Here is a 12,046-nt window from a genome sequence, read left to right as displayed (position 1 = left end):
GTGTTTTCACAAGAGGCTAACATTTAACCTGCTTTACGGTCCTAAAATATGGCGCGTGATATTTAGAGATGTCTCTGTAGAGACTATCTGACCTACTTGTTCTAAATGGACCCTGACGGTGGCAACTTTTATTTGATACCTTCCATCAGCAGCTACGGATACTCTCCAAATTGAGTGAAAGTGTTTGTCTGTCAGGTGGGACTTATGGTAATTTGTTGATGTTCACCTTAGAGAGCATTTCAAATCAGTCAATCCACTTCGGCTTGGCCCGGAGGCAGAGCTGTAGTTTCATGTCTGGGATCAAAAGAGCAAACCCCTCCCCTTGGTGTACTGCTGCTCTATATTTACTGTCACTCAGTTCTATCTGATAGGATTCTGGGCCGCTCTCACAAGCAACTGTAAATTGTAATTTACAAAACTGTAGCCTCAAGCTCAGCGAATGTAGTAAACTCTGCCTGGAATATGCTAATTTTTGTTTTCCCCGGTTCACACTTTGGATATAGCTGCAGCAGTGGTCATAATTGTCACTTACTGAAGTCTAAGTTTAGTCTAAACTTCAACTGGAGGAAGACTGTCTTCAACTGTGGTAGGCTACTCTGTAACAGCTCCTGCAGGTGTAGGGGCCATAGGGTAATATTGATAATTTATTAATACAAAATGAGTGTTCAATGAAGTGAAAATGGCTATTTTAAATGTTTTAATTAATGTAGCCATATTTTATATGAGCACTGACACCTCACAGCATGCGGGTCACAGGTTCAAACCCGGCTTGTGGCCCTTCTGTGAGGAGTTTGCATGTTCTCCTTGTGTTATCGTGGGTTTTCTCCGGGTTCTCTGGCTTTCTCCCACAGTCCAAAATCATGCAGGTTAGGTTAATTGTTGACTCTAAATTGCCCGTAGGTGTGAATGTGAGTGGTTGTCTGTCTCTGTGTGTCAGCCCTGTGATAGTCTGCCTTCGCCCAATGTCTGCTGGGATCGGCTCCAGTAAAAAGTCATAGTATTGTAAGAATAAAGTCATAATATTAGTATATATATGTATAGTACTATAGTAGTAGTAATTTTACAAGTTTTCTTTTTTTCTCGTAAAGTTATGATTATTCTTGTAATATTACGACTTTTTTTCTAGTAAAGTTATGACTTTATTCTCGTAATATTACGACTATTTTCTCGTAATATTATAACTTTATTCTCGTAATATTAGGACTTTTTTCTCGTAAAGTTATGACTCTATCCTCATAATATTACGACTTTTTATTCTTGTTAAGTTATGACTTTATTCTGGTAATATTACAACTTTTTTTCTCGTTAAGTTATGACTTTATTCTGGTAATATTACAACTTTTTTTCTAGTAAAGTTATGACTTTATTCTCGTAATATTACGACTATTTTCTCGTAATATTATAACTTTATTCTTGTAATATTAGGACTTTTTTCTCGTAAAGTTATGACTCTATCCTCATAATATTACGACTTTTTATTCTTGTTAAGTTATGACTTTATTCTGGTAATATTACAACTTTTTTTCTCGTTAAGTTATGACTTTATTCTTGTAATATTACAACTTTTTTTTCGTTTTTTCGTTTTTTATTCTCGAAATTTCAGATTTTTTTCCCCTCCCTACCTCACTGCAAATGTTTTGCAGCTCCAGACAGGGTTTTTCTTTTTTTCTTTTGATAGTAAAAGTTGCTGACCCCTGACCTATGGGATAAACCAAACACTGGCTCTAGAGAGGGGGCCTTCTGCATTACCTGAAGGCTACTGTAGCTTCTCTACATGCTTGGAAAGTGATGGGTGAGGTGCCACTAAAGCCTGCACACTGGCCCTTTAAATATAATGAGACGTTTAAACGGCACGTGTGTGCAGGTGGGTCGGACCAGATGTCACGTCAGATTCTATTAGCTTGCAAACTTTGAAAACCATTAAAGTCTACGCCAGAAGTAGAAGTAACGTAAAGTAAGACACATTTAGTTAGAATTTAAGAACATTTGAACGGAACATAAGAGGAGCAGAATTTCAGAAGAGACTTGAATGCTATTTATCCTGAGACTGACAACCTCGCTTATTCTAATGGTGAGTAACAGTTACAGCTTTCTGTTGTGGCACTATTGTTTTTTTTTTGGGGTGCCATGACGTCACATCTGTCATTGTCACCATGTGCTGTAGACAGTCTTAATGTCAGTCTCCTTGTTGACCCTTAAAATGGCAAAATGTCTAAAGAATATAGCACAGAAATGGTTTTATTTGTTCTTATTTTGGGCTGTCAAGACCTTTTGTAAAAGTCTGTCTGAGTGACATTCAGTTGTATCTCTTTTTCACAATATAATGCTCTTAATCCAACACAGCAACAGACTATAATGACCCAAGATTCATCAAGTGGCTTGATGATAAAATCCCAATGGCTGTAATAAGGACAGTGGTCCATAATATGCAGGTGACATAAATAAATATTATATTAGCCCATATAAATATAAAAAAATAAAATGAAGACATAAATACATAAAAATAATAAATAAAATTAAAACATAAGTAAATAAAATAATAAATAAAACTAAAACATAAATAAATAAAAATAATAAATAAAATTAAAACATAAGTAAATAAAATAATAAATAAAACTAAAACATAAATAAATAAAAATAATAAATAAAATTAAAACATAAGTAAATAAAATAATAAATAAAACTAAAACATAAATAAATAAAAATAATAAATAAAAAGTAAAACGAAGAGCATAATTAGCACATGAACCGCAGTATGGGTAAAATATGGGTTACATAATATTAATATACATATATATTCTCAAACATACATAAACAATCAGCAAAAAAAATATCATAATAAAAAACATAAATACATATAGTCACATTGTAATTTGGTTTGAATGAGAATCAGATACGGAATAGTACAGTTTTTTTAGAGTTTTCATACATGTCAGAAATGGCTGCCATGTCTTATAAAATTTACCTGTACACTTTATTTTTTCCATGTGTAAAAACCTCATAAATTCTGCAACCCGCTGGACATGGGTGGGAGAGGCCTCCTGCTTCCACTTCATGAGTATAAGTAGCCTAGTAATTAGGGAAGAGAAAGCAATACTATTCGAGTAATATCTGGAAAGGAGAACGTCCTCTGGTACTACACCGAAAACTGAAATCAAAGGAGAAGTGGTGAATTTGACTCCAAAGACCTCAGAGAACCTATCAAATATAGATGTCCAATAATTATGAAGGTCAAAAAGTACCAATGAGGGATCCTGTAACTGTCTTACATCTGTATTTTTCTCTTTTTACAAGTGTCACATTTGGTTTTTCATTTTTCTTTAATATTATATTTTTCATGTTGGAGTAGGTGTAATGTTTTAAAATGATTATCCTCTTCTCTGATGCTCAAACCCACACAGGTGTTTTCCACTTATTCTGGTTGATGAGACCTCTGCTCAGGTTGAAATCGAGCAGAGCTATGCCTGGAATGGAATTACCTCTGGGACGCGCTCAACTCAATCTGAAAACGTCGTGCACCATTCTGCTACGTTTTCCGGGTTGAACAGCATGTTTCCTGTAGTTCCAACGGTGTGCAATTGGTTTTGAGGTACGTTTTCTCTCATTTGTGTGTCTCGTGTGTGTCAGAGGTGTTTTCGAATCAGCAGCGGCGTGTATGTTAACTTGCTGTATTAAAGAGGCAGTGCACTTGCGTAACACAACAGGGTTTAACGCACCACTGTTTCCGTTTAAAAAAAGTTTGCTTCATTTTGTCGGGGCTGAACGGTCACCAAATTACATGAACCAATAACATAACAAAGGTGTAACTCACCCGCCCTAACACGTGTTACAAAACTTATAGTAGGGTCAGAGAGATGTCAATCAAACACAGTCTGTACACGCCCAAACAGTCATCAAAAGAGGCCTAATTAGGCACAATAAGTGAAAACACCTCTGTGGGTGGACCATGGGTATGAAGAGCCTTTAAAACACCAGACTCCAAACACACATAGTATCATTAGGACAGTATATTCTATTCTATTTTTGATGCTGAAATGCTAAATTCAATGCCTGAGGGTGGGAATATGTCTAAATATTTATCATATGTATTTTTTGTTGTTTTGTTTGCAATTATGCACTGTACAGCATGCAGGAAAACATAACAACATAATAAACGTTAAACATGTTGAGAGAAGAGTGGGGAAAGTATTCATACTGACTTTCACTACTTGAGGGTGAGCATCAGTAGGCAGACAGCTTCTAACAGAGGTACATGCAATACATGGCACCCATTCAAGTGCATTATTGCTAGCCGTGCTGGGTGATATGGCAATGAGATGATGTATATTGGTTACCTACTAAAGATTTTTCTGAACTGTTTCTATCCCATTAGCACATTTCGAGGAAAATTTCATAGTTTTGGCCATAATTTCTATCTGTTATGATGACATCATACTCACTAAAGTAATTGCTGAGATTTGGAAACACAGCAAAACTGTCCATCTGTTCCAAACAGTTTGGCTAACATTTGGGTTCGCTTTAAACCAGTCTGATTGTCTGACTGCTCCAGTTTCTTGCCCCATCAGACTTTTTATTAAAGGTGCTCTATACGATATCCAGAGCATTAATATGGCAGCACAACAACTATTTGCTATGTAAAGATATAGAGGAGTAATGTCTACCTGAGCAGATAATGAAGTCGCTCCCCCTCTGTGTGTGTTGTAATCTGATCTTTCACTGTGCTTTGTTTACATAGCCGTGCATGCTTTTAGTACATGTTCATGCATGTGAGCGTGCACCACTGGCAAGCTCACGGCCGCCGCTCTGCACTGCTCTGGCTCTAGAACCTCATACGGCGGTTGCAGCCGATAACGCCGTCCCGACCGACGGCGTTGTCATGGAAGCGTAGCACCCACACACTCGCATTTAGCACCTTTTTAAATCATCAGTTTCATACATCAAATTTTTTTCGCTGTTCAAATTTACACACCTGCCACATGATGGTGTTACGTCGCACACACGGCACCACAGACGGTGATGCACGCAACATGGATGTCGCGCACACAGTGGCAGCTGCGACACACAGTACAGCCACACACACAGAAGTTAAACGGCGTGAGTGAAGAAGACATAAACCTCTCAAGGCAATTTGTAACACCTGCAAGTCCAAAATAAGCCGTGGAGGAAATGACATCAAGTGTGTTGTTATAGATACGATGCACCTGTTTTCTCCTGTTTACATGTTAGTTAAAGTGAGATATACTGCAATTCATTTTTTAGTTGGATTTTATTTGTCCAGTAACATGGGGCACTTTGATTTTTGAGATTTGTTTGAGTGAAAGAAGGTCCTTTAACTTTCTTGTTGCAGGTTGGACAAAATGTAAGTCATTTAATAGTCAGTGTTTTATAATGAACATACAATTGAATTTCAATTTTCCATGAAAGAAAAGTTACACATACTGTATGTTTGTGTGTGCTGTCAATTATAGTTCTTAGAAAGACATAACATTGGACTTGGAAAAAATCTTAAGACTTAAAAAATGTGAATCGTCCAAGTAGATTGCAGTCGGTGCATCTCCAGACTTCTTTTTGGTAATGTTGTCGCATTAGTAATTGTATGACATGTTATTATTACCAATAGGAATGATGGCTGGCACAACAAAAATAACTATTTTTTTATAACTATTTCTTTTTAAATGTGTCTACGCCAGATAGACGAACCATATAGTGTTTAAAAAAAAAAGAGATTACGGGGGGGGAGAAAAAGCTGCAGTTAACCATGCAGCTCACATAACCAGTTCAGATTAAACCACTGAGTCAAATAGCTTTGTACGGGCTCTGGCACACGCACACGCCTCAGGCCTGGACGTGTCGACATTAGGAGGTGCCGTGTTAAACCGGTGTTGCGAATGGTGCTTGTGATCACAGAAAGGACTGCCCTCTCGGGTATTATTGTGATAATAAATGACTTCCAGGAGCCATTTATTTCAGTCCAAGGTTCTTAAGAGCAGCAATATGGTGCTGAAAGTTCCTGAACAGTAAATGATAAATGTGTCAGGAGCTGATCAACTATCCATTGCACACGCAGTCTGAACGCCGCACTTGTTAGAAAGAATAATGATGCATCTGTGGCGTTTTGTAGCCTTGGCGATCTGTCGAAGAATACATTCTCAAGAGACAATCCATCATCCTCTCAATCCGCTTCGTCATGTCGTGCGCCGGCTTTTAAATATTTGAGAATGCACGTGGCTTTTTTTTTTTTTTTTTTCTTCAGAAAATGTAGTCCTTTGTGGGTGCCAACTCGAAAAACACTTCATCTGTGGCATTTTCCATTGTTGTTCCTTAAAGTGTAATAGCAGTAATGCAATTGTATCAGCCCTCGCAGCAGAAGGTCAACTTTAAAAGGTTTTCATTACTGAAAAAGGTCAGTGCTTCCAGGTGTGAAGCGTCGCCACGCTAGAGATGGAAAAGTCAAGAACATTGAAAAAGCATTTAATTGGACGAATTGTCTCTAATTGTGTTAGATTTATTCATTTTCTTTGTTGTCGTGTTCGCCGGGATGCTCTCGAAAGGTATCAACACTGTGTCCATAACGCAGCGTTTTTGTGTGCACACATTGCACAGCGCGAACTCCCATTGCTGCCATCCTGTTTGTCAATGTGTGTGTACATATTATGTGTGTGCGTGTGTGTGTGTGGGCTGTTCCCTCCACTACCCTGAGCGGTGGCTAGGGGGTGCACTGTGGACACGGCGTGTGTATGGGCAAGAGAGAGAGAAGGGGGGAGAGAGAGAAAGAGAGAGAGAGAGAGAGAGAGAGAGTGTGTCTCAGTAATGTATTCCTGCCTGTGGCTGGGCTGGTCACATGGGGAGAGCAGCCTGTTTAAAACAGCCTCAGCTCGCTCACTCAGAGCAGTGCGAGACACAGAGACAGACGCACACGTTCTCTCTCTCTCTCTCTCTTCCTTTCACGCACGCACGCATACACACACACACACACACAAACACACACATGCACGCAGACGGCAACTTTCCTCTATCGGACTGACACAGCACACGCGCCGGGATAGACACCCTCCACCTTGCTACACAGTGGAGAAGAGGATAACGAGTGACAGATCAGGAGAAACAAAAAAGAAAGAAGAGGAGGTTTCCCAGTGAGTAGCCAATTGATTTTCATATTTTTCTTATTTTTTTTTGGGACTTCTTCTTCTTCTTCTTCTTTTTCATCAGCGCTGACCTGACATGGGGGACTGAGAGAGGAGAGGGGAGATAGAGTTGGATGGAAGGGACTGTGAGGGGAGGGGAAAAAAGGTGACAGAAGAGAGAGAGAGCGGGTGCAACATCGGGATACCTCTCCCTCTCCATCTCCATCAATCTGTCCCCTCTGTCTGTGGGATCTAAATGCTGTTAATTAGCAGCGTGCGCTTGGAATGAGAGGAATGCCGCGGAGCTGGAGTGGGGTTTTTTGCTTCGGACCGCTTTCCTGTGTGTGTGTGTGTGTGTGTCCTATCTGTCTTTTTGTGTTTTGTATGCCGGCTGCATTGTGGTGGTGGTCAGCCGTACTGATGTCGAGCAGATTTCCCTCAGAGACGCACGCTGCTCTCGCTGTGATTAATAGAGGCTCATTGATATGCAGATGGAAAGGGGATAGAACACAGCACTCTGTTCCAGTGATATGAGTGATGTCGTGGGGTGGTGGTGGTGGTGGTGGTGGTGGGTGGGGGGAGCTCGCTGCCTCTCCTCCTCCTCCTTATCTCTTCTGTCCAACTGTATCTGTCTGTCCTGCTCTGTCCTACAGACTCGCCGTCTCTGGCTTTTTCATCCCCGGTCTGCTCGCTCTTGTTTGCCGCCACTGATCTCTTCCTATCACACACGCTCTCTCACTATCCTGTCTTTTCATTAACTTTTCCTCCCTTGTCCGCAGCTCCTCTCTATATGTCTCCTAATGCTCTTTTTTTAACGCTCTCTATCCCACTTTCTCTCCCCCCACGCCGGTACACGCCGGTATACACAGTAGATTCCTCAGTTGCATAGAAAAGAGCGAGGATCGCAGAGTTGCAAGGAGGGGAGGGAAAGGGGAGACAAGAAAGAGAGAGGAATGAAGGAGAAAGTGGAAGGAGGGGAGGGCAAGAGAGGCGGGGGGGGGGGGGGGCATTGAAAAGGCTGACACTGGCTTGGACAATTAGCCCGGGGAGTCCGTCCTGGGGTGCTATTCTGAGAGGGGCTTTGGCCCCTGGGCCCTGGGCGCCGGGTCACGGGATGCCTTGACCCCTCCAGTCGACAGCTAGGCATGGGAGCCATTATCACGGCCTGATTGATTAGCAGTGAGCGGAAATCCCTTTTCTCTTCACTCCTCGGGAGAAAAAGACGGGAGCTTTTTGTCCTTTTGCTGCTGCTGGTTTTTAGTATCTGTGGAAAGCTCTGGCTCTTTTAACTGCTGTCAGTTATGGAGGTCTGGTCTCTATATATCTTCTCTCTCTCTGGGCTTGTCTTCTGCTCTCTTCTCCTAGACAACATGTGTGTGTGTGTGTGTGTGTGTGTGTGTGCTGGAGTGAGCACTATATTTATTTCACTAACAAGACAGCCAAGTTGCCCTCTGAGAAAGATGCTGCAAAAGATTTGTTAGGGGACTTTCCGAATTTTCCGACGTCTGATCTGATTGTGTTTTTCACATATTCACTCTCATCGCTCTGTGAGCTTTCTGTGAGTTATGCACCTGCGGAGAATGTTAGCGATGCACTTTAGAGGGCTACCTGGAGGTTGTGGAGGAAAAAAAGAAAAGAGGAGTGAAGGCGAGAGAGATAAAAAATATATATATATGCGGAGGAAAATGTGATAAAAGACAAGAGCGGTGGGGGAACATATACTGTGGGACAGCTTGGGAAATTGAGCTCCTCTCTTCAGTCTATTGTGTTTCCCTTTTTATTGTGTCTCCATCTCATTTCTCTGTTTTGATCTTCCCGGTCCCAACTCTCGCTAGCTACTTTTACTCTCCCTCAACACCCCCCCCCCCTCCTCTTCCTCAGACTGGGAGTTTAGCGGGGTGTTTAGCCCAGCTCACGGCTGATCAAAGCAGTGTGTGTCAGACTGGGCTTAGCCCAGGCACTCCTAATGGAGCACCGTTTTCATGCCTAGTTGGTGGTGGAGCGGGAGGGAGAGATGGGGAGGGGGGATGCAAATAGAAAGACTGACGGAAAGAGTTCAAGGGAGGGAAAGAATACTAGACAGACAGGCAGACAACAGACTGGGTACAAATCAGAACGGCACAGGCATGCAGATGAGGGGGGAAATAGGCAAACGGTGAAATAGTAAAAAACAGACAATCTGGAGCAAAAGACACTTTCTGTCAAAAGCACACAGGAGAGGCACAAATTCTGAGACAGACAGAGAGCGCAGAGGACGGGCGGTCTTTCCAGTCCTTTTCTAGTGGAGGGACCTCGCACCAACAGGGCACGCAGTTTAGGCCAGCACAGGATAGCTTCCACACATGGTTTGGTTTTAGGCTGGAAGCAACACCAGACGGGAAGAGGCCCGTGTGTGTGTGTGTGTGTGTGTGTGAGAAAGAGAGATAGAAAGATAGAGAGAGATAACGAGAAAAAGAGAGACGTGTGTGTGTGTGTGTGTCTGTGTGCATGGCAAGCATGTGTGTGCCCGTCTGCGTTCGCCTGTAATGCCAAGCACCAGACAGGCATGCATGTAAACTGTCTGTTGATTTTTAACAGACCATAAAAAGACGTCTAGGGCTCCTTGGACCCTGAAGCTCAAAAGTTTTACGTGTTCTTATTAAGACGTTTTTTCGTAAAAGGAAAGACATCTAATTTACGAGTAGAGAAAGGAAAAAAATGTATTTTAACCTTGAGAAAATGAAAAGTCTTTAAATTGGAGAATGGTCGGTACTTCCATCTTATTAAGTGACTGAGAAAAAGACAGTGGCGACATTTTAAAGTGATTCTCAAGGAACTGTGGGGCACGAATTGATTGAGAAGTGATGTCAGGGTTGATTAACTGTCACTTAAAGACTGTCACTCAAAGTTAGATACTTCTGAACGACTCTTCTTCTCTCCCTCCGTCATTTTTTTTTCTTCCTTTACCTTTCTTCCACGCTCGTCCTCCTTTCTCTCATCACCCTTCCAACTTTTTCCCTCCTCTCTATCCCCCAATACATCTTCTCCAATCCAATTACTTCTCATTTCTATCCCTCCCTTGTTCACCCTCCGTCTCTATCGCTGACTCCTCACCCTTTTCCCCCACTCTTCATCCTTCTCTTTTACTCTCCCAGGTCCACTCTGTCTTACCTTTCTCTACACTCCTTTTCTTTTTTCCTCATCCCCTTGCCTCTCCTCTCCCATCCCCACCTCGCAATGCTGGTGTTTATGCTTCAGACAGAAGAAAGGTAAGGTAAAACTAGGATAATATTTCCCCTAACATACTTACTGCCTGGGTAAACATCCTCGGACAGATGTCCGAGCGTGGGCCTGATCAGAGGAGGGCGGGTGGGGCGGAGGGGAGAGCGAATCTCACTGCTGTAACGTACACAAAGGGTACAAATTGGAAGCCGGTGTGGAGGGGAGGGCTAGAGACCTTTTTTTTTTTTTTTTTAAATGAAACAGTTTGAGGGCACAGGGAGAGTTCTGAAGTTATTTTATTAGCAAAGAGCAATGTAGGAAGTGTGAAGTTCTTACTTTTAGCTGGCACTGACCATCGCTATCACTTGTTGGAATGACAAACACTTTATAACAACTGAAACTTTGGCTGGTTAATGTGCTCTATGCAAGCAGGTGTCTGTACTTGGCCAAAGATTGTATGTTAGCAAAGAACCACCACTTTGACACTTCAATTTTAAAAAGCTGAACCTAATTTGATTTAATAAGAAATTTGAAAAGGACTATGGAGAAATAAGTCGTTGAAGTGTATTCGTGTGTTCACGCACGAATCAAAGACATAATACATGCTTCAGCGAAACAAACGCAAGGGCGAGATCTTTGTACGCAACGAGCCTCCAAACGGCAGCTAAAGAACATGAGAAAGCCAGCGCTCCTCTCTCTACTCGCACAGCTCCCACGCTTTGCCTCCGTCTACTCTCTCTCTCTCTCACTCTTTAGTTAGATATGCCACTTGCTGTGTGCTTTTATCTAAATGCACCTAAGGGCGTGAAAACATGACAAGATTTCGTTGAGATTTGGCCCCAATTAAGCCGCCTCACATGCATTTCAGAGATCCGCATTTTTACAACGGTTTCCTCCTCTGCACCCCGAGCTGGAAGATCTAGCTCGGAGGGGGGGGAAACTCGGTTTGTAATTATTTCAGTAATCCGAAAGAATTCTTGTGCTTTCTTTGTGCATTTTAAATACGGAGAGGACATAAAACTCTCTCTAATGCCATAACTCGTAATGTATACGTTCTTATTATGCGTCAGGACCTTCAATTATGGAAAGCTGTGAAATGTTTAGAAAGTTTATAAAGTCTTGGCTGTCTGTGGTTGTGAGCTTCTCTGCTAGATATAACTTGTATATTTGTGCTCCTTTTTGCTGTCTTTTTTTGTTCTGTTTGCCCGTTTCTCTGCTCCTGAGTCAGTGTCTTGTCAGTCTGCCTTTATGCCTGTCAACTTATGTGTGTGTGCTTGTGGGTCAGCGTGCGTGTCAACTTGTGCGCACATCTGCTTGCCTCTGCTGCGTTTTCATCCGTATAGACAGCTCTCCCGTTCAGCGCCTGTAGCATTCTTGCAGCCCTGGCAAAAGAAGAGTACGACTCCTCGAACTTTCTGATCAAAGCAAACGAGGGATGAAAGGAGGGAAACGGATAAAACCCTATTATGAATATGCATCCCTCAAACTAGCCCCCACTCCTCTACAGATATGCATATGCACACGCACACAAACACACACACACACACACAAAAGCTTCCTCCTCCAGTAGGAGGCGATTCACCTCCTAAGTATATCTTTTGTATTGTAATATTGTATTTGCATTAGGGCTGTCAATCGATTAACATAGTTAATTGCAATTAATCACACATATTTTATCTGTTCAAAATGTACCTTAAAGGGAGATTTGTCAAATATTCAAT

At 41.8% G+C, this 12,046-nt stretch overlaps 1 protein-coding gene across 2 annotated transcripts in view; it reads left to right on the top strand.

The window, feature by feature from the left end:
* The first annotated feature begins 1,975 nt into the window (after window positions 1-1,975).
* Window positions 1,976-12,046, top strand: part of cntfr (ciliary neurotrophic factor receptor) — a 270,120-nt gene continuing 260,049 nt past the window's right edge. The window contains exon 1 of one of the 2 annotated variants that reach the window (XM_037752393.1): window positions 1,976-2,071. The gene's annotated coding sequence lies outside the window, so the exon portion shown is untranslated. Of the gene's footprint in view, window positions 2,072-6,879; window positions 7,134-12,046 lie in introns of those variants that run through there. The other variant, XM_037752394.1, reaches the window with a different exon arrangement.

This window comes from Sebastes umbrosus, chromosome 19, assembly GCF_015220745.1.
Source record: "Sebastes umbrosus isolate fSebUmb1 chromosome 19, fSebUmb1.pri, whole genome shotgun sequence".
NCBI classification, from domain to species: Eukaryota; Metazoa; Chordata; class Actinopteri; order Perciformes; family Sebastidae; genus Sebastes; species Sebastes umbrosus.
Note: the sequence above shows the minus strand (reverse complement) of the source record. Positions and strands in the feature narration are given on the sequence as shown.